General features: G+C 37.9%; 2 long non-coding RNA genes across 3 annotated transcripts in view; both read right to left on the reverse strand.

Moving 5' to 3' along the window:
- LOC148335230 (uncharacterized) lies at window positions 1–21,030 on the reverse strand. The gene is made up of 4 exons (XR_015844053.1): window positions 20,993–21,030; window positions 5,321–5,457; window positions 2,143–2,205; window positions 1–647 (listed from the first exon to the last, which is right to left on the reverse strand). It is a non-coding gene; the product is annotated as an uncharacterized LOC148335230 (long non-coding RNA).
- The window catches only part of LOC148335231 (uncharacterized), an 8,689-nt gene continuing 7,591 nt past the window's right edge, over window positions 21,021–22,118 (reverse strand). For both annotated transcript variants that reach the window (XR_015844054.1, XR_015844055.1), the window contains one exon: window positions 21,021–21,069. This is a non-coding gene — a long non-coding RNA (uncharacterized LOC148335231). The remainder of the gene's footprint in view (window positions 21,070–22,118) is intronic.

The raw sequence follows: 22,118 nt of genomic DNA on the forward strand, positions 1-22,118 counted from the left end.
GCTTGTCCATACTTTTTATTTTAAATATCTGTACATAAACGTTGTGTTCATACACGTGTTCACATCTGTACAATTTCCTCTAATCATTCACGAGCAAACACACAGACACACGCGTACACACAAACGCGTGCAGTCGCCATACTCTCGCTCCTCGCAAGCACACACACACACGCACACGCGCGCCCAATAAACGTAAATTGCGCACGAAATGTACAGCGACGACGTCAGGTGAATCCTGCCGTGTAGTCTGCGAACGTGCAAGACTACAAAAATGTTCGTGCACAGCCGGCGTGCGCGCGCATCGGCTCGCAATCCGTGGAACAAGTGACAGCCAATGCGCGTGCACGCGACGGTTACCCCAGCTCAAAAGATCGCACACACGCACACACCCAGACGCACACACCCAGACGCACACACATTGGATAAAGTCCTCTGTCACATGATATATTTTACACGTGACGTCACCTTTATAATATTGCAACTTTTACGCACAATGTACAGTACATGTGAAAATGGTTGGAAGTATAACACACACACGCAGACATGCACACACGCTTGGGGAAAAAGACAAATGATATTGTAATTTTGGTTTAAATAAATGTTTTTAAGAGTCCTCCTTGACACGTGGCTCGTGGACGTCCTGAAAGCTGAAAACAGGACAAAAAGTCAAATTTTAATGCTGGGAAAACGTAGGGTAAATTATTTTATAAAGCATTATATATTCGAACAATGAACATCAGAATGTTTTCTTTTCTTAATTAATAATAAAAACAAAGTTTTATTCTCTCTTATCTCGCTCGCACACGTATACCCACTGCTTGAGTTGCAGAGGTTTTTTTCCCCTTGCCCCTTCTCTGAAAACACACGGGAAACAAACTCACAAGTCCCTTGATTTGGTACATCAGCACATACTTTGATTGATACTCCCTGAGTGACAATCATTTAGCATTATGAATTCATCACAATTGTGAGTGTATCTCATAGAGATTGTTGTGGTACTTTTGTTCCTATATTGAGCTATACAGAACAAAAGAGGGTCAACATATTTAAAAACAGCCCTCAGAGTGAACACACACACACACACGCACGCACACACAACCTATATTGAACTAAACCTTTCTCGGATTTAGTTTTTTTGCACATACATATATACCATACTGTATTTATAGGGAACGAAATATTGTATTCATCTGTGTGTGTATAGTCTGTATGCAGGTCGATAGACCAACTTAAAATACAACATTTAATATTGTCGTTGTTGGTTTTTAAATAAAGTAAACATACGGCAGAATGCACGTAAAACTAATAATAAAAATGGGAATGTATTTTAACACGGTCTTTGAGCTTTTTTTTTAAACATTTGTTTGAAACACTCATTTCAGCACCACCGAAGTGGACAGCGACACACGCACACAAACACAAAGCAAGTGTAAGCCTTTCTTCCCCCTTCCCTCATCATCATCACAACATTTTGAGCCAACCACGTCCACCATGTAATATTCTCTTGACGAGGAATACGACAAGCGTGGAAAATGACGACAAAGAAGCACAACTGTCTTGTGCAGCCAACACACTCCTAACCTGCTATTTTTTAGCCACATTCACAAGACGTTAAAGTTGTTGTGTAGTTTGTGAGGTTGCAATTTACACAACATCAAGCAGACTTCATTTATTTTCAGAACCTTTAGCTATGTGAATCTTTGATAAACTTTGATGAGCTTGAGGAGATTGAAATGGATGTAAAACTTTGTAAATGTGAGTCAACGACGGCAACATTCATATTCCACATCAAAAGATCCCTTTCCACGGGGCCTCAGAGGGGATCGAGTCTTTTCTGTTTCTGGTCATTCCCTCTGGAAAGACCTCCCATTAAATGTTAAGGCAAGCCCCCTTGCTGTCCACTTTTAAAACTCATAATTTGAAGATACACACACGCACACACACACACACACACATATATCCTTTCACCAATAATTTGTACTGTTGGACTTTTTTTTACTGTGATTTATTTATTAATTTTACAAATGTAATTATTCATGTAATCATTGTCAAATAAAATTGGTTATTTGAGCATGTGTGTGCTGCCCAAGTGCACCATTGTTATTAATATCAACCAATAAATAAGACCGTACAAAGACTCACCTGTGTATGTGTGTGCGTGTGAGAGTCTTTTTTTGGAGCCACATCCCTACAATCATGTTGTCCCTGCAAGATACACAAAAGAACACAGAGTTACATTTATTTATATTAATAGGCACAAATATATATACCACACTGTATATTAATATATTAAAATATCTGATGGACACACACACACACATTCATGTTTGTTAATTCCAAAGAATGTAGCACACATCAACATGAGAAGCTAAACTATTCTCACATATGTACGACACGAGAAAAAGCAAGAACTCAGGTAAACCAAGCAAGAAAAAAGGGGGCAAAAATGAACATATATTTGTTTTGAAAAATGAATAAATAAATTATTCGCATCACAATCACTGAACGTAAATTATTATGAACTTGCAGTGGCTGTTTTTGTTTTTTTGTTTTTTGTCCAACGCTAAATACATTTTCACTTGCATATTAGAGTTTAAAAAAAATCCCCAGTGTCAAGTTCAATTTAAATCAGTTTTGCACATGCGAGAACACACACAGATTGAAAAATGTTAAAAACTTGGTTCAGTTTGTACAATAAACCCATAAAAATGTAACATCAATTTTCAAATATAAGAAAGTATACATCAAATAACCAAAACACACACACACACGCACACACACACTATGCACTGACTGACACGATAGCTGCAGGCCCATTAACTGACAAAAATTTGAGTTGTTTCTCAATCACAATCACACAACTGGGTCGTTAAAAAAATGAACCTCATGTTGCTTCACTAAGTACAGAGAAGACACGAGGAATGCAGTAGGCGGTAACAAACAGCATCTACTGTCACAAATGGACTAAAATACTGATCTGCATCGTGATCACAAACATACAATTGTTTAAAGTTCCTCGGAACGGGACGCTGAAATATGAGCCACATGCTGCTTCACCAACCTCAGAGCAAATGCACGGAATGCAGTACGTCAAGCAGCAGCTGCTGCCAGACATGTACAACGCATAAGCTGCCTCGTGATGACAAACATAAATTTCCTTACAGCCGCTCAGAAAAATGGCGTTGAAAAATGAGCCACATGCTGCTTCACCAAATAACGAGCAGATGCACAGACTGCAGCATGTGAAGCAGCAGCTGCTTGCAAAAAAGAGCCACATCCCTCTTCACTAAGTTCAGAGAAGATACATGGAATGCAGTATGTAAGGAACACGGCACCCACAGTCAAAACTTGCGCAAAACGTCTGGCCACCTCATCACAAACAACAAAAGGGAGTACACCCCTCACATTTTTGTAAATATTTCATTTTCTATTTTCATGTGACACTAAATTACAATTTTCTCCAATCAGTCAGCCGGCATAGCAATGTACGTTTACAGTCACCTCACAATAACTTAAAGCACACTCATTAATGTCACCACCACTGGCAACAAAAGTGAGTACACGGCGAAGTGAAACGATCCAAATTGGGCCCAATTAAGCATTTTCTCACGCCATTGTCCAGTAAATCGTTAGTGTATTAAGGTCTCAGGTGGAAATGGGGAGCATGTGTGTTAAATTGCATGCTATCACTTGCTCTGTCTCTCTCACTCCTGACTGGAAATTCAATATTGCCCTCGTGACAAAGTACTCTCTGAAGATCTGAAAAAAAAAAAAAAAAAAAAGTTGCACATAAAGACGGCCTCAGGTATAAAACTGTCAACACCTTGAAACTGTGCAGCAGTACGATGGCGGAGACCATCCGCAGGTTGTCTCTGGAAAATTAATTTATGCACACTAAAAATGCCGGGTTGATTTCTAAACCCACTGACTGGGTAGCTTTTGATTTTGAGCAGATTGGGTAACTTTCACCCTGGGTTCGGTATTTTGACGTTGAAGATTTAATTTCCGGATAACCCATTTCTTGGTGACTTTAACTAATCAGTACGGACTGTTTTTACCCCTTTGATGGATCCAACTCTTGACTCAACATGCGGAGCCAAATCCTCAACCCAATGCTCTGGGTATAAATAACGCAGCATTGAGTCATTCTTCTTCAAACGCTTTGCTGCACTCTAAAAACTACTGGATCAAAATGGACAAATACACTACTTGGGCCTATTTCACACAAATGACTTTTTTCTTGTACTAAACAACCCAGAAAGTTGGGTCAAATTGACCCAAATGGTGGATTGGTCCTTGTTTGATTATTAGAAACGTCTCTGAATTAATGAGAACAAAAGAGATTGATTAGATTATAGATGAATTATAATATTTTACCAATAAAGAAAAAATGCAAAACGCCAAAGTCAAAACAATTTCCTGTTCTACATTTAGTTACTGAAAGAAATTTACATCTTCATCTCAAAAGGCAAAAAAATAATAATACACGTACACACACACACACACACACAAAGTAACAAAACACATCAAGATTTTATTCTATTTTTCTAAGTATTGTCAAATTGAATCACGTGATTTTTTTATTTTTACTTTTCAGTCTTCATCCTTCCAGATAAGGCAACCGATTATAGCTTCTGATTAGCAATGCTGACCTGCTACAGACAGCAGCAAAAAACAAAATTCATTGACTTATTTCAATGAATTCATTTCAGTATGAAAAAAAAGACTCTAGTATCACAAATGCTGTTCAAGAAAATGTAAATTATGCGAGTTTTCTAGTAATTGGATGTATAATGTGCATTATGTTCCTTGACAAATGAGAAAAGTAGGGTATGAAATATCTCATTTGTGATTAAAGCAAATATCATTGACTGTGTAGTAATGCTTTGTTGATGTGGGACCCCAAAAAAAAACTTAAATCACTGATTTCACTGTCAAAATACAACAAATCACACTGACGTGATCTCAAAGGAAGACATATTTAAAACAATTTTCCAAATCAGATTATTCAGGAAATGTGACCAACGTACAACCAAATGGTTTAATTTTGCTATCACACTTTTTTTGATGTACGACATGAAAACTTTAGTTCACGGGTAGCAGATTTTTTTCCCCGCTGCAATTAGACACGATTGGAACAGAAATTTGAAATTATATAAGTCCACATGGGCATCCCAGAGATGCCTACCCCTCTTTTCCCCCCTGAAGTAAAAATTTAAAATATCAACTTTTGAGGTGTGTGTCACATTTGAGGAATTCAAGGCAAATTAAAGTTTTTATTAAACAAACAATAAAAAAAATTAAAAAAAATTCATTTTACCTTCCTCTGTGAGGAACAAAAGACGTTTCAGGGAGCAGGCAGGAGTGCGGGGGACGCTGTGGGATGAGGGTGTGTCACTTTCGGAGTGTTGGCCTCACATCCCTCAGATTCCTCTGTCGGCATAGTCTTTGTTTTTACTTTCGTTGAGGAAGAACAAAAAGAAAGAAATTCAGATGACAACCTTCAAAAAAAGTGAGGAAAACACAGGATAGCAAGATTAATTTGTTTTAGGTTTTGTATTACATTTACATTTATTTGAATCCATAAAACATTTTGGTTTGTTTTCACTTTTCCTTAAATCTAATTCTAATTACAACTCACACAAGTTTAAATTCTATTGTTGATTGCTTACATTTATTTTTCAGGAAAATATGGTTGTTATATATTTTAAATCCCACCAAATTGACATTAAAACTACAATATGAACCATATCCAATTTATTTTAAAAATTCCATTTCATTTTCTTCAAAATTATGTTTAGATCATATTAAATTTTAATTATAGCACACACAAGAAATATTAAGATTTTAAATTACTTTTTATATTTGTTGCACCTTGCTGTAAAGTCACTTCTTCAATAATCATTAAAACATACCGAGAAGGACTACAGACGTAATTCTTTTTTTTCAATTAAATATTTTTTTTTATTTAATTACATAGAAAAAAAGAACACACATATAAGGATTACTTCAGTTATTTTTCTTTACTTTAAAAGGATTTGTACATGACATTCAATGCGCTTGACAAACAAAAGACTCACGTTGGAAAAAAATACAAGTGTCCTAATTATTAGTAAAGATAAACGACACAAACACAACACTTATGATTTTGCATCTTTTTCACCTTCTTAGATGCGACTACAAGCTTATTTTAAAAATGGACCAAAATATAACACATTATAGATTTCAAAAGTTTCAGTCTGAACCAAATTCTAGCTCTGAGATGAAATTGTTATCAAGTCACAAATAGTGGAGAGCTGAAGATGCCGTTTGGTGTTAAAATGGCGGGAAACCTGAGCAGCCATTTTCTCTGCTGAGGCACCACTGAAAAGGAGGCCGGCTCGTTCTCTTTTTATGGCGTTGGGAGGGTGGGGGTGTTAACAATACGTAAAAGGCATTCTTAGTGATGAAATGATGACATCATTACATTCATTCGGACATTCAGCAACAGTACACAGCCCCGAGGCTCGTCACAGCAAGATGGCCGACCAGTAACAGGAACATCTTTTTTTTTTCTTCCTTTTTTCTGCCCTCTTCCACCCCCCCCCCCACGCACACACACACACACACCCACGCACACATGCAATTGCTCAACTATATTTTAACTTGCTTATAGGGCCGATCCTTGCTCTTTGTCAATATATTATGTGTTGAAATTATTTTTATTATTCAAAAATATTTTTATAGATATGCAAATATTGTGTGTGCGTGTGTGCGTCGTCTGTGTGGATTACTGTATAACTGTTTAGAGATGGGTAATATTAAATCAGAAAAACATTGACATTTTTGTCATTGCTCGTGAGAGGAGCATGACGCTTGATGACTCGCCATTGACTCAATCACACTCCCTGGGATTCTTGGAAAATTCAGCCCCTGATACCAGCTCAATTTAGCAACATGACATATGATGGGCATGGCATGTCTATCATGGATAGAGCCGTAAAAAAAATTTAAAAAAATGTGAAAAATTAACAGGAGGTCAGCTATTTTGTTTCGAAGCAGCCATTTTAGCTATTATTTGGGGTCTTTCAATGACAAACTCATTCTTGAGACGTATGCTCCCAAATTTCCCCCCGCTCTTCCACACCCTCCCACCTGTAAGAGCACTGAGGGGCACTTAACTGCACAATGTCGTCTCAACGGGTTCAATTGAAGGGTTGTGTTCGCCATTTAAAGTTCTCCATTAACGTTGTTGTCGAAGCTAAGTCGTTTAGCCGTGACCTGGTTGAAAGATGGGTTCCAAGAAAATACCTTTTAACTTGAACAGCATGAGGAGTTATTGCTACTTAAAATATCAGTTGACAACGTAACACAATCCTTTTTTTGCTGTTCACGCTCCGTCTTTAACATCGAACGAGTGACAATTTTGTAATGTGCGTGCCAGGCCAGTCGTTGCCAATGTCCCTTTCAGAAGATACATCACTATTGTGTGACCATAGACTTTTCACATCACTACTAGCGTGGTCAAATTAAAGCTAAAATACTAGCAACAAGGATGAAATGAAAATGAGCAGTGTGGTGAATGGGCCACTTGGATGCAGAAGCATGATGGCCCAGTAGCAGAAATACAATCACAAAGGTGAATCCAAATTCCCACGTGGGGAAACACAAAACAACACGGAATGAAATACGCATGTAAAAACAAATCGGCAAAATGTGAAAGACTTTTACAATCCACAGGGGCCAACTTAGTTTGCAGGCTAATATGTGTTGCCATGTCAATCAAATCTGTACATGGCCTCCAGAATAAGTTGCAACTTAAACGATAGCAATGGGACATTTTTATCAATTATATCCAATCGGATTTTAAATTGACCCTCAGATAATCAGCTCATCAGGAAGCTCTGCACACATTAAATTTCAGAGAGTACATTTTACTGAAAAAAAGACCACATTTGGCCCAAGTAAACAGAGTAGAATTTGAAAAATATTCTGCATAAAATTCAGTGTAAAATTTACTCAGACAAAACTGAATATTTTGCTCTCAAATTTTCTTCTGTTTATTGGGACCAAATAGAGTATTTTTAGGGTAAAATGTACTCTATGAAATTTACTGTGTAGAAGCCTGATAACAATTATGATGATTTGAATCAGGTGTGTTGGAGGGGAGAAACATCTAAAACATGCAGGATAGTGGCCCTCAAAGACCCGATCTGGACACCCCTTCTTTAGATGGATCAATAATTTGTAAAAACTGCTAAGAACTTACTGTTTTGCAAATTCTTATTCTGATCTGAGGAAAGCATGAAAGCGAATGAGATACATCACCAGTCTACGTTCTATGAAGTGAAATGCGAAGCAATTGAGGCAACAAAACCTTCAAAACTGCCACCAGGCCCCACGAAAAAAAATTAAAAGACTGAATACCTTGCTTCCATTTCTAAAATCTTAGCTTTGCCAAACTTTATTTTCTGCAACCAAAACAAAATGACACAATGGACTGGACATAATTTGGCTGATATTGTCTCCAATTCCATCAAGTGGAGACCGCTTTGGTGAATAGAACCAAGCACAGGGCTCCCACCTATTCAACATAATGTACTTTGATTTGTTTTAATGACACTCAATCCAAATATTGCTTGACGTGAAGCCGGTCCGTGGGCCCAAAAAAGTTGGAGAGCGCCGGCCCGGGTCACGGTTCTAATTGGAACACTCCACACTGAAGGGTGAGCAGAGTGTGCCGTGGCTTTGGTAAAATGGAAGATAAATGTGTGTATATGTTGATCGGTGCTTTACTAAATGCAATCACCTACCTATTTTATCTCTTGTAGCACTTATGAGCATAATTGTCTGACATTAAATTCAAGACAATGTCCATTTTAAAGGCAATGCTGGCCACATTATTCAAGGTAAATTGGGTAAAATGTGATGTGCAAAGTGTGTCCACGAAGAGTTCAGCGAGTGGAGTTCAGCAGATGGTAGTTGTGGTGCACTCACTTGTTATTTTTTTTTTTTTACTTAAAAGAGCATAATGCTCAACATTTCAGTGTAATTTAATTGTTGTGTTGAAATGTTGGACTTTATTCTAAATTATTTTCGTGGAGTTGTCTGGTTTGGGACGATTACATCAAAGACCAATCAAATGCATCATTTATGATTTATGTAGCTATGTATATTAACTTAGAATACACTACCTTTAATGTGTATCCAGAAATGTAAAAAAAAAGTATTTTTCCTCCAACCCCAAATTTTGCTTTCGAACTCTTTATTAATGATGTAATTCTTTATCAATTTTATCGTATCAACCAACTTTTTGGAAATCATTTTCCCGCGTCAAAGCAAGAACATTGTTGATTTCAAAGCCTTTCAGTCCCAAATCTTTCAAGGTAGGCGAGCTACCGGCGCTGCGGTTGTAAGGTGGTCTGTGCTTGCCGGAGCAGCAACCACCGTATCCATCAGTGGACAACATCGGTAAAGGATGCCGACGAGATAAAGAAAGAGTCCTTCAGGCCTTTCTGAGCCTCCAGAGGTAGCTAATGGGTGCTGGCAGGTCAAGCGGAACGCAGTTTTGGTGGTGACTGAGTCACAAAGTGGGCCATGGGAGGAGTTTTGTGAAGCCGTGGAGAAAGATTTCAGGACAGCTTCAAGAAAATTCAGGTCCACCATCTGCCATCTCAGGAGAGGGAAGCAGTGCACCATCAATACTGCATAGTGGAAAAGGACTGCTGCTCGGGACGTTGAGTTGGTGGGGAGAATACTTTGAATCCTACCGCAATTCCATCAACATGCTTTCATTTGAGGACGCAGAATCTGGGGACTTGGAGGTGGCAAGTGTCTTGGGTGATGGGAACAGTGCCTCTTGGATTGGCAGATGGACCTCCGTGTGTTCAGACTGCAGGGGGAACACACTCTTAAAACTGCCTGGTATTATCTATTCAGGGGTGCTGGAGAGGAGGGTCTGCCAGGAAGTCAAATCTCAGATTCAGTAGGTGTCGTGTGGTTTTCATCCAGGCTATGGAACTGTGGACCAGCTCTACATCCTCAGCAGGGTCCTCAAGGGAGCATCGGCGCTCACCCAACCGGTCTACATGAGTTTTGTGGACTAGAGAAGGTGTTGGACTGTGTCCCTGAGGGAGTTCTGTGTGTGGTGCTTGTGGTACCAAATCCTTTGATACGGGCTGTTCAGTCCCTGCACAGTGTCAGAGACTGGTCTGCGTTTCCAGCAGTAAGTCGGATTAATTTCCAGTTTGATTGGCGGGCCACAATGGGTTCTAAAATTTGACAGAGGGGCCGGAGCAGGAGCAGATGGATGGAGTGTTTGGGGAACCTCACCTCATTGGAGAAAAAAAAATAAATGTAATTTTAAATGAAAGTGAACAAAAGCATGCGTCTTTGAAAAACCACAGTATTTAGAAAATAAAAAATTAACAAGGTTTCTTCATTTGATTTTTTTCCCCAAGTTCGGCGGGCCGGATTAAAATGTTTAACGGGGCCGCATGTGGCCCCCGGGCCGTAGTTTCTCCACGCCTGCTCTAGTTGGTAAACGCTAAATGGGCTTTCACTTGTATGGCGCTTTTGTACCTTCAGTATTCATTCTGTATCGGTGTATTCCTATCCTCACCTGTCGTCGCGAGCGGTGGATTGTGACTGGAACAACAAAATCCCAGAAAAAGGCGACTGAAAGGAGTTTCCTCTGCAGAGTGTCCGAGCAATCAGAGATTGGGTGAGAAGCTCGGTCATCCAGGAGGAGCTCAAAGTAGAGCCGCAGCTCCTTCGCATCGAGAGGAGCCAGATGAGGTGGCTCGGGAATCTTGATAAGATGTCGCCTGGATGATTCTCTTGTGAGGTGTTCCAGGCTGTCATGTCCGTGATCTCTGGTCATTTTTTTTAACTATTCACTTGGCCCGCTATTTTGCTTGACCGTTTTTGCCGCGCTGTAGTTACACTAAGGTTTTGTTCGTTCTGGGTTTGGCTTCCCGGCCTTCCAGTTTCGTGTCTGAGGACTTTTACTTGTGTTGTCAGAAGTAGTTCTGTTTGTATTATTCTCGCTTGATTTTGTTTACCATTTTATCCTTGCGTCGTGCAAGCACTTTTTGTTTTCCACCATTTTGTGCACGTCTCGTCTAATAAAACAGTGTCGATATTTTTGGGATCTGCATTTCCGGTTTTACCCTTTCTAACACAGGCATGTCTCAGTGTGACGACTCAAGACATGCTAGTGAGAATGTCTTACAGCTGGCCAAGAAATGCCTTGGGATCCCCCTGGAAGAGCTGGGGAAAGTGGCTGGGGCGAGGGAAGTCTTCACGACCTGACGTCAAACAAGCGGTGGCTTCTATAAGGCTACCTTTAAAAATATTAGAAGCTTTGTTATCAAACACAAGAGTAAATTAATGCTTGAGCTGGAGTTTCTTTTTTTTTTTCTTAAAATTGCTTTTAAAGGGTTTCGAAACAGCTTATGAAAAGCAAAAAGTGTTTTGTTGTCAAGCAACATTTAGTCGGTTTTGTAATCACTTTCTTACGTAATCTTCTGTTGATGGCAACGATTCCTCGGCTTATTTAAACTCCAATTTGATCTTTTCACGATAAGATGTTAGTATGCTCGCTATCGTGCGATTACAGCAGTACAGCAGACCTCCACCAGGGACAAAAATTATACACTACACTAGGGGACTTAAATCCATTCTTCCAGGTGCGCTGTCCTGCCTGTTTTCCATCCATCCCTTCTGCAACACATCTTGTCTTTTTTTTTTTTTCCTTTTTTTACGGTGTATGAACTATAAAGACTCAAAATGTATAAGTTGTATGGAAGTTCATTTATGGATTCTTAACAAAACTATTGTTATAATCAAACAGATTTTTTTCCCCTTTTTTTTATTTGAGTACTTTAATCTATTTAAAGCTTGTAAAATTATGAACTTGTCTGATTTTTATGGGCACATTATCTTGCTCAAAGAACCTTTCCCCGCACTATATTTTGTACAAAAAACAATTAATACAAAACACATAATTCTAGGATACTTGATCCAATTTTAAGATTTAAAATGAAGGCAAAGTGCAGAATATTTTTGACCAAACATTAAATGGACCAATCAGAAATTTAGTATGGTCCTCAGGCAGCTCTTTATAAAAACGACTGATGGGAAGCAAAGCATAACTCAACACAACATGACAATGAAAATGTAACCTCTGCAACAAAGACGTCTACTGCCCATGTGTGCGTGTCTAGGTGTGTGTGTGCGTGTCTAGGTGTGTGCGCGCGCGTGTGTGTGTAGGCCTCCCACTCAGGCGTGTATTAAAAATAAGGAAAGAAAGCTACAGCGAGACAGAGGGGAGCAAAAAGAAGTGTGTGTCGTGAGTCACGACCGGGAGTGACGATACCCTGCTAACACACACACAGACACACACGCACACACACGTTGCCCCCCCCCCCCCAATTGTAATGTCGAGAGGGAGAGGGACATTGCTTTTGTCTTGTCATCAAGGCCTCTGAGACGTTGAAGTATCGCAAAAAAATAATCAGATTCAGCTTTTAAAAATATACAATTAATAATAATAATAATATCTCGAAAAAAGACCATTTTTTATGACGGACTAGATCTGACAAATAACTCCTCATGACATCGTCACTCTGTCAAATCTTTAAAAGAAAATTATTTTTAGTAAGTACAAAAAATATAGAGGCTAAAATACTGTATGAACATATACCAATGGCTGAGAAGCAAAACCGTCCATCTGGAGGATTTTGTATAGGATAAACATGGCTGTTACAATAAAACAATCTTTTTTTCCTCAAATAGGCACATTTTCAGGATGTTACAAATAAATACAGGATTTCTACAAATAACTTCCTACAAGAAAACAAACCCAAAAAAAATCTAAAAAAAAAAATGCATTTTAGTTTTTTGCGTCTCGGGCAGCGATATGAATTAGGCAAGGAGATACAAAACGGCAGTCTGCGTGTGTGTGCGTGCGTCCATGTAGATAAAATAAGTTGCATTTGATTCATTAAAGATATACAGATATATAAATCAATATGTACATTAAAAAGTTTACAAATATAAGAATTTATACACATATACATACTCAATTCTGGTAGATTTCTTCAGGAAAACCAAAATAAAACAGCAGGTTTGTTGAGTTAATAACACCACATTTTCAAAGAAAGGAAGTCATTTTTAACACTGTAGTGTAGATTGATCAGTAATTGGAAAAAAAAAAACAAAAAAAACAAAACAGACCTTTTTGGGGAGGGGCCAATAGTTTACTTTTTTTTGCTTTTGCACTTATGACAGGTATATTTTCAAACAACTGACTTCACAAATGACAGACCAAGTTCAACTTAATTTTCCACTTAGATTTGCGTGACAGAAATGTTTTTCAATTGTTTGCTTTGTGACATGTGAGTGATGTGGGAAACAATGAGCAATACTGGAATGCCCTAGATGTGTGAAAGACACAACTACAAAATAAAAACACTCGCAAGGACCTGCTGTTGGCCACAACTCATGCGAGACTAACCAGTCAACCCGACTCCGGTTCCTAACAGAGAATAGAAAATGGTCTCTAAAGTTAATAAAAAAGAAGCCAAAATATCACGTCAAATAACTTGAAAAAATAAGACTAAGCATTTTTCCACAATTTCAAATAGTTCAGAGGTGTCTTAATACCAATACTGTGACATGCTTTTGGGAAAATAACAAGATCGGGATTCAAAGCTCGCTTCACGCACCGTAATTCTGGTTCTGCAGTAATGAGTCCATTTTCACTCAACTTTACTAATAAAGCACTTTGAAAACAGCCACTGTTGGAGACAAAGTGCTGCACACAGATAAAAATCAAATATACAAAATAAAAACAATTTCAGCGAAAACAAGAATACACAAAAACAGGTGTAATCTTAAGCCGAGTTGAAAGACAAAGAATAAAAATCGCTTTTAAGGCGAGTTTTAAAAATGTGTCCAGCAAGGAAGAGGGCTTGCCTATAGAGGGAGCTCAATTCCTCTCTCAGTTTCCGATTCAACATCTCGAAGAAGTGGCTCAGCTGACCCGAGGCAATTAGCAAGGCTGGAGGTATGGACTAACGCAAGACCATTACAATATTTTAAAAAGAATAAAATAATCTTAGATGTATTGTAAAATGTACTGGCAGTCAGTGGCGGGAGGCCAGAATCAGAGTTATTATGAAGAAAACCCGGAAAATGGCTGCATATCAGCTCTTCAACTAAACTCACATGAGTTCTTTTTGTTGGCATCATTATGTTTGGCCAAACCTTTGATTGTACCAGAAATTTCAAATGAAGAAGAAACAAGGATGATAACTTTTTGCACTTTCCCAAAATAGTTGGGTCAAGCAACCCAATATGGGACAAAAATGGACAGACACTTTATGGGTTGTTTGTTTAACGGTAAAAAAGTTGGGTCAAATGAAGAAACTTTTTAGGGTTATTTATTTAACAGTCAGTCCTTTTTTTTAATCCATATTGTATTATTTTGGACCAAACTGTTTTTAGAGTGCAGCTAATGCTAACATTAGCGTTCATCTATCGGGAGCAGCAGGACTAACCAACAAAGATTAAATGGCAAAGCCGCTCACCTCTCATGAACGCACATTGGAAAAAGCACAAAAAAAAAACAAACTTTGACAGGTCATAATTCTCTTAACAACGTCCCACTATTTAATTGCTGAACAAGCTGCTCATCGTGCGGGTCACTCTTTCTATCTCCGCTCTCGCTCAACTGCAACACCAAGAGCGGCAATCAGCCCATCGGTGGAAAATTCTTATTCCAGAATAAGGGACAATCACAGTTGCTCATGCACGTTTCGGTCATTAAGCGAATACAGGGAGAGCAGTAAAACATAAAGACAACGAGCACACTCACGCGGGAGCTGCTGTGGGCCACCGCTCACACCAAGACACTCGACAAGCAACGTCACACACACCCACACACTACATTATGTACAGTATTTTCAAAACGTTTTGTGCATGTATATTTATTGTGTTGAAAAATTGTAACAATGTGTTTTCAATGTTTTTTAATCCATTTTAATGTCTTAAGGGGCAAAAGGATTTTTCAAATTATTTATGTAATGCCTATAAAAAACAAAAAAGCTTTACTAACTGTACACAATTTTAAGTCACATATTGACATTCTTAACTGACACTCAAGGGCACACCTAAGGTAGCAAAATACGATTAAACATGGAGAGTTTCTGCAAAATTGGCTGATGGAAGCTGGTATGACGAATTTAGCAGTTTGAGGGTTTTTACACAGAAACCAGCAAGTTCACACAGCAACATGGAAATCTGCCATATGATGACATCAATGTCAACGCTTGCTTTTAAAACAACAGCATGGAAGAAGTGAAAGTCGGATGTTAAACTTGAGACCCGATTCCACTATTCTCGTTCATACCACGGCAAATCCACTTCCGTTAGGTCACTGATATTAAAGCTTAGTGGCCAAGAAATTTACATCCGGGTCAACATCAACATTCAATTTTCTTGCTGAATATCCACTGACATTCTTGATAGAATTCATTGCTTTCAACTTGAATACAATTTTGATTGGCCCATCACACAACTAAGTACACTGTAAAAAAATTTTTAAAGACTTGTGGGGGGCTAAAACAGTCATTTAAGTCAGAACAACCAGAAAATATTTATTCATGACAACATTGCTAGCATAGCAAAGCAAGCAAGCTGCTTAGCTGAGTCGTTTTTACGTGCATCTTTAATTTTGGGGATTCGTTCTATAAACTCTTATTTTGTGTGGCCTATACAAAATATTAAGAGTATACATTTAACATATAACACATATGCTGTCATCCTTGGTGTCAACATTTTCTGCATGACTTCCTGACACATTGTTTTCACCATGCAACAACCAAGTAAGAAAATATTCAATCAGTGATGCACATAGTCCACTTATTATACAACATAGGATCCAACTCTTTGCATGTTTTCCAACTAAAATCTTACGACAACACCTTGGATTCATCTGGAAGCAACATAGGACGCACCAACAAATGTGACGATAAATTTCTCAGCAAACATTGCGGCAACAGAGGAACCATTATTAGCACAATAACATGATATCATATTTTTTCCGACTAAATTCTTTGCTTTCAGTATTGTGCAACTCGCCCAGCACATGCAAGCTCAAGGACAGGACAATTACTGGGGTCAACATATTTTGGATGATTTCTGATTAAATTGTTGTAAAAACACATTTCTGTCATCATTAGAACGATTAGAATTGGTTACAGACATCCAACAACGACCAAATAAATTAAATATGCAATCTCCTGTTGCTGTCAAATAGCCCCCTTATAACATCACGTGGTATCAAACGCTGTCCCTACTCAATTATTTCATGCTAGGAAGTAAACGAAATGAAGTGACTACATGAACACAGTCAACAACAAAAGAGCTTGTAAGACAAGCAAACACTGTCTGATTATTTGTAAAAGCAGCGCACACAACACCCAACATGTGTCCTGGTTGGTCCGCCAAACTTTAAACGTGAGAAAACGATCACCTACTGTGACTTTAAAAATAAAACTCAAGGTGAACGCACACACACAGAGTAGAAAAAAGACAAAAGAAAAAAAAACACAATTACCATCTAAAATCTATTCTTTCCATCATTAAATGTGATTTTCTTTTTTTAAATGAATCTTCAATAAACATGGAGAGGAAGTGTTCCAAATCAAAGCAAAGTGACTAATGTCTAAAATAAGTGAATTCATTGCAAAAGTATAACAGTCACAATAGCACACAAATACCTCTCACCACACACCACAAAAAGTATGTATCTCACAATTATTATTATTATGTCTGACAATACAAAACATTTTTCCTCTCTCATTTTTGATGCATTCTATTGTATCCTAACCCGTATTTGAAATTTGTCATGTTGCAAATGCAACGTTTCAAAATGTGCGTACATTTTCCTCCAGTTGTCTGCATTATATCAACATCATTTGTGTAAAAAAAAAAAAAATAATAAACATAGATATGATATAATACATACCGTCGAGGCATATGTCTCACATAAGCAAAAGAATACGCTTTGTTTTCTTACATTTGTAATTACTTTCTATCCTCTAAACGACTATTTACCGGAGTAGGATCAAATACAAGTAGAAAGGCAAGAAAAAGAAAGAAGAGTTTAAAAAATATATTGAATGTTCTAATTACATAAACCTTACTGCTATTATTTAATTCTTTTTATTAACTAAATTGTAATATTGTTTTGTATCATCGTTTGTTGTAAACGTTTTACATTTGCGCCAGTGTGTCAGCGGCGGTGTGTTGTGACACTTGTCAGGTTTTGGGGGTGAATGTTAAATGCTTCATGTGGAGCTCACGCAGGCTGAAAAAAAAACATTTTGGAATATTTTCTATTACGTTTTAAAGCAGACAGATGATGTCACACACTCACTCACACACACACACCCCCACACACACACACAGGTTTTTTTTTCTATTAAGATTTTCTTAAACACACACTATCCTAAGACATAATTGTATTATATTATATATATATATATTATATTATAATTATGAAATTAATTCACAGGGAACATTTTTTTTTATTCTCCACTAAATTGCATTCAATACGAGTATTTTTATTGACTATATGTCACCTCCAGCCAAGTATCAAATATTGTCTATCATAATATAATTTATGTTGCTCAAAATGAGTGCAGTTAACAACGTAACCAACTTGATGTACAATTTCCTACTTAATTAACATTAGCTGCTTTTATCACGAATAAGATTTTAACAGCTCACACTTGCAAGAAACTAAATATTCAGTGATGCCAATGTTGTGGAAATGAGTCCAAATTTCAAAAAGAACATGCTGTCCAACATTTTGTACTATTTCCGACTGGTATTGAAAATACATTAACAGTGTAATAAAACTATTACAATGCAGTCACAATCAAACGGTGAAAGGATGAACCCTTTCATGTCACTCTTCACTTTTTGCATCAATCCCTCTTGTTATAAATTATATTTTCATCATTGCAAGATTAATCGCCACAACCACAAGCTATTTAAAACCATGTTGGTCACATATGACAATACTGTCAATTCCTCTGAGAATTCAGGAAGATTCCTGACAAAAAAATGTTGTAATTAGTGGAGAACGGACCGGTTTTAACATTAATTTAAAACTACTGATGTTTTTTTTTTTAAATAATGAATCATAGAAATTGTGGGGAAATTTGGCATTGTTTTAGTCAACATGTAACAAAGGCAATTGATCGATTATAACTATCCTCAAATCAATGTTCCAAAAAAAAATTTATAAGGATTTCTGACAAAAAGCGGGAAATTCTTGAAAACGATTTGCATAGCATACTTTAAAGTTAACCACAAAGAAAATTACACAAAATAGAACATTTTTGGAGACAATATTAGAAGCTCAGCATCTCAGCCATATTAGAGTGTCTTGTATCCAATCCACTTACATGGAAGACATTTTTGGGCTGCGGTGCAATGTGCAGTATTCAGGATTTTATTTTTTGTGCTAGCACATAAGCTTAGGATATTAACCACTGCCTCATGGAAGTTCTCGTAAGCTTCGTAAAAGTGTGTCAGCCATTTTTGTAGGGTGTAGGTGATATTTTGGCAACGACATTAGCGGTGCAACATGTCAGTCGTATTTGACTACATCATGTATGATATTTTTGCCATGACAAGACGGGCTTGCACTAAATTACTAAAATGAAAAGAAATCCTCCATAACCTCTTGAAAGTTCAAAGAAGAATACACAATTTGGGTTGTGGAGTGTCATTATTTTAATCACATACGACCACATGAGTAACATTTTGTCATAAGCTGTAATTAGTTACATTGCTTGTTATGTTAAAACTTGCTTCTTTGATATATTTAGTTCTATTTTTTTTTTTTTTTTTTTACCCAATCCAGGTGTCTTAGCGGTCCTTGCCAAATATAGCATTTTGGGATCAAATTCGTAGACAGGCGCAGTCCAGTTTACAGTGAGAATTTGGCAGACTACACATGCTGGGCGATCCGGCGCAGTGAAAAAAAAGCCGGTCTAAGTTGAGGCGCACGTACGCCAAGGAGATTTTGATGGTTTTAAGCACAGGTTTGGCAGTTTGCTGATAAGTAGGGTGGATACGATCATGTTTTAGTGAGAAATGTGGCAACAGCTTGCATGCATCTTTGTAGAATCAATTCATTGAATGCATTATCCATATTATCCATTATATTTATTAAATCAACCCGTGCTTGTCTCAGAAAATATCAAAAGAAAGAAAGCTCCACCCATGTGCACAGTTAGACTAGAAAAAGCACCCTCGGTGGTAACGTTTGCGACGCAGCACTTTTGCCATATTTGTGGAGTGTTTTATGGCATCATGGATGATATTTTGGCAACAACACGATGGGCTGGAAGTTGTGGCATTACGTTTTTGGAGCAAAACTACAATAATAATAATCATAAACTTTTGGAAATTTGCGCACTGCCAACACACAATAAAATTCATATATTCATTACTGCACATGCCGGAATTTTAAGGGCCGTGGGCTTGTGAGTGACTCATCCATTCGGCATGTGAGCATCTGGGTGCGAGTTGTGGCGAACAGCAGCTTCTAGCAAGGGTTCTCATTATGTAGTTTGTGTGTATGACTATTTATTTGTCTTATTCAATAAACTGCATCTGATCTCCTTGCCCACATGCGAGGATATTACAGTAGCAATCAACTATTAATGCTTACTAATCAGAATCAGCTAAATTAGCCAAGTAAGCTACAAACAACAACACATTACCTTCACGTGCATGTGAATTAAGCCTGATTTTGGAGATAGTGAGTTCTCACCTCATCCTAGAAAGTCAGACACGCGTATTTCTCCCATTCGGCAAACGTTTGCAGAGATTTGCAATTGGGTATTACATGCACCAAATAATTGTCCTAAAATTAGCCTGATTTTTCTGACCTGACACCTGACATCTGCTACTTTTAAGCAAGCAAGAGAAATTCTACTTGTTCGAACACAAAGGGGTCAAATTCAAATTTCAGGTTTGGGCCCACTAAACCAAATCAAATGTGGCTGCTTCTAGTTTTTATGACAAATGGGGTTCATGGGTTTGCTATTTCTCTTAATTTTTTAACAAATCTTACAAGCATTTCCCTTCCAAAATCCCTTCTTGACAAACTAAATAATAGCTGTACAGAAGTGACAAACATACAGGACTTGTTTGCCCTTTTCATTTTAGCAGTAAACTGTACAGCTTTTCTTTTCTTTTTTTTCTTTTTTTTTTTGGGACCCAATACAAATTCCAGCCCTTTTCTATCACATCACTTCTTAATGTAAATGTAAATTCAACTCTAATTATATTCTAAGTTGACTACTTTTATGTCTGAATGGGTTTCTTATTTCAGCAGAAAGATTCAACCAAATTTGTTCATTTGTTCACTTTTGATAGACATTTCAAGCATGCTTTTATTTAATGCAACCCTAAGAGAAATGCAACAATAGTTGTACTACAGCATTCTTACACCGAAGGTGACTTTGCATTTATATCACGACAATGTGGCTCGTGACAAAAATGACACGACTCCTCGAGCACATTTAAACTTAGATTTGAGTAAATTGGTTTCTGAATAAATGCCGATTTTAAATTTTATGGCGTAACATCAGCTTCACATTAGTCACGTGACAATGCCAACGTGCTTGTTTTTTTTTTTTCAATCAGTGTTTCTCATAAACGTGTGTGTCGAGCACGCTCACACATGCACGCACTCGTTTGCTTTGCAGCGTCCATTTTGTTGCCAGCTCACTGTTAACCAGCATGATTTCAATCCAACTATACTACTTCATAACTTGAATTCAATTGAAGTTTACCTCAATCGTACGGATGGGGTGGAAAGAAACTGACGTCAATTCCTGCCAAACACAGTCTCGAAACTTTCGGGGCTCGCGCAATTACCACACCCGGGGAGAAGGACAATGTCATGCGGTTCATGGCTCACCTGCACACGACTAGATCGGCCTCCGGGTCCTCCGGGTCCTCCGGGTCGTGGTCTTCGGGTTGGGATTTCCTCCTCCCCTGCAAGACACAACAGACAAGCGCCGTGAGAAGTTTCACCAAAGTGGGAGTGTGTGAGCGTGTGTTTTGCACCCGTGTTTCTGTGTGACGTCACTCGTCCAGACGAGTTTGGTTTTTACGCACGTCGTTCCTTTTATCTCGTGAGTGTTTTTAATTGCAAATTATTAATAGAGGTCAATCGGGGGATTATATATTTTTCACATTTTTTGTTCCAATTGTTAAAATGTTCTCGCATGTTTGTCACGTCTTTTTTTTCGATGCCAAACGCGCTTTTAGTAGTGACGCACGTGCTGTTTTCATTGTTCATCTCTTTAAAAAAAACTAACAAGTACCGTCAACATAATTCTCAGTCAAACTTTTTGCATGGTTGACTCGCGTCTTCGTCGACATGGCTGTTAAAAACGTGTTAGTTCATGTTTTAGTATTTTATTGTGTTTACTGTTTTTATGTTGTTTTAACTTTCTTTGATTTCATACGTCAGATTTTTCTTGATGCCCAGCGCTTTGTGTGAGGGGGTTGTTTTCGAAGCGTTCTACAACTAAAGTTAAGTTTAGTCTATAAAAGCCCTCGTCCTAATTCCTTTATCATAACCATTAATACACTTACTGCATTTTCATCATGCGGTCTAAGCTTTTTCCGGAAATGTATGCTCTTAGCACATTATCAAACCTTCTGTCTGTCAGTTGTCTTTTCCCACAATAAAAATATGTATTGCAGTTAGAAACTTCTGCCCTCATAATATCAATACATTTCTGAATTTTGAACATGGGGACTATTATCTTTTTGGGGACTGGCCTGCTGGAAACCACATGCACTTAATGTTGTTGTTGATGATGATGATGCGGAGAGGGGACGAATGACGTCACTAAGCGACCAATCACGCCGCTCTTGTGACTCTTGTTTATGTCTGTGCACGCCACGCGTGATCGGTGGGAGGAGTGGTGCGTTCACGTTCATGCTGTTGTTAAAAGGGCCATCTCGATCTATTATGCGCTTATCATTGCTCACTTTAAATTTTGCACTTCTTTTTTATATTTTTGAATGGGTCA

This window comes from Idiotropiscis lumnitzeri, chromosome 6 (genome assembly GCF_059441095.1).
Source record: "Idiotropiscis lumnitzeri isolate Australia: NSW breed Sydney's pygmy pipehorse chromosome 6, RoL_Ilum_1.0, whole genome shotgun sequence".
Taxonomy (NCBI): domain Eukaryota; kingdom Metazoa; phylum Chordata; class Actinopteri; order Syngnathiformes; family Syngnathidae; genus Idiotropiscis; species Idiotropiscis lumnitzeri.